Genomic DNA, 761 nt, shown 5'->3' with positions numbered 1-761 from the left:
TGGCCTGGGACCACAGGGCTTCTCCTGGCTGCACTGGCATGGGAAACTCAGTAAGAAGAGGAGAGCAGGGGAGGACTGCGAGTATTGCCCCAGTCCTCGGGGCCAGACCAGCTCAGCTCTTCTCCCTGAAAGCTGCACCAGCAGGGAGAGGGGAGAGCTGGCCCAACTCCATGGAGCCCCTGCCGGCGCTGCCCCAGTACTCCTGCCGCCTTGCTCTGGGCCCTGCCAGCACTGGTCCTGGCACACCAGTGCAGGCCCCATGCTTCCGCTGGCTCCCGTGCCTGCTCACTCCCAGTGCCCCGAAGTATAGGCGGGGGGCAGCATGCAGCCCTGACCCCCTGCTGGTTGGCAGGGAACAAGCTGGTGCTGAGCACAAGGGAAAAGCAGCCCCTCCCCCACCCTGTGCCCAGTGCTTGAGCGGGCACAGGCAGCCCCACGTGGGCTGCGAGTGGCTGCAACACCGGGTGCCAGCAGGACCACTTTTCCCCACGCTCACCACCAGCTTGTAACCCAGTGCTGCTGCTAGCCTGGGCCCCGCACCAGCTCCGGGCTCACCCATCAGGGCTGTGTTGCAGCAGCAGGAGCTGCCTGGCATGGAGGAAAGCGGCCCCCCTACTTGCCGCGCCAAGCAGTGTTTTCTGCTGCTGCCTATACTGCGGGGCTGAGGGGGGCACTGGGAGTGAGCGGGTGCAGGAGCTAGCAGGAGCACAGGGCCTGCACTGGTGTTCCCAGGCCAGCGCTGGCAGGGCCCAGACCAGGTT

General features: G+C 66.2%; 1 protein-coding gene across 1 annotated transcript in view; it reads right to left on the bottom strand.

Moving 5' to 3' along the window:
• Positions 1-761, bottom strand: part of EFR3A (EFR3 homolog A) — a 164,716-nt gene that overhangs the window by 146,270 nt on the left and 17,685 nt on the right. The window lies entirely within an intron of this gene.

The sequence above is a fragment of the Gavialis gangeticus genome, unplaced genomic scaffold, assembly GCF_001723915.1.
Source record: "Gavialis gangeticus isolate Ggan-Ray unplaced genomic scaffold, GavGan_comp1, whole genome shotgun sequence".
Classification (NCBI taxonomy): Eukaryota; Metazoa; Chordata; order Crocodylia; family Gavialidae; genus Gavialis; species Gavialis gangeticus.
The sequence above is the reverse complement of the archived record's forward strand: the minus strand, read 5'-3'. Positions and strand labels throughout refer to the sequence as shown.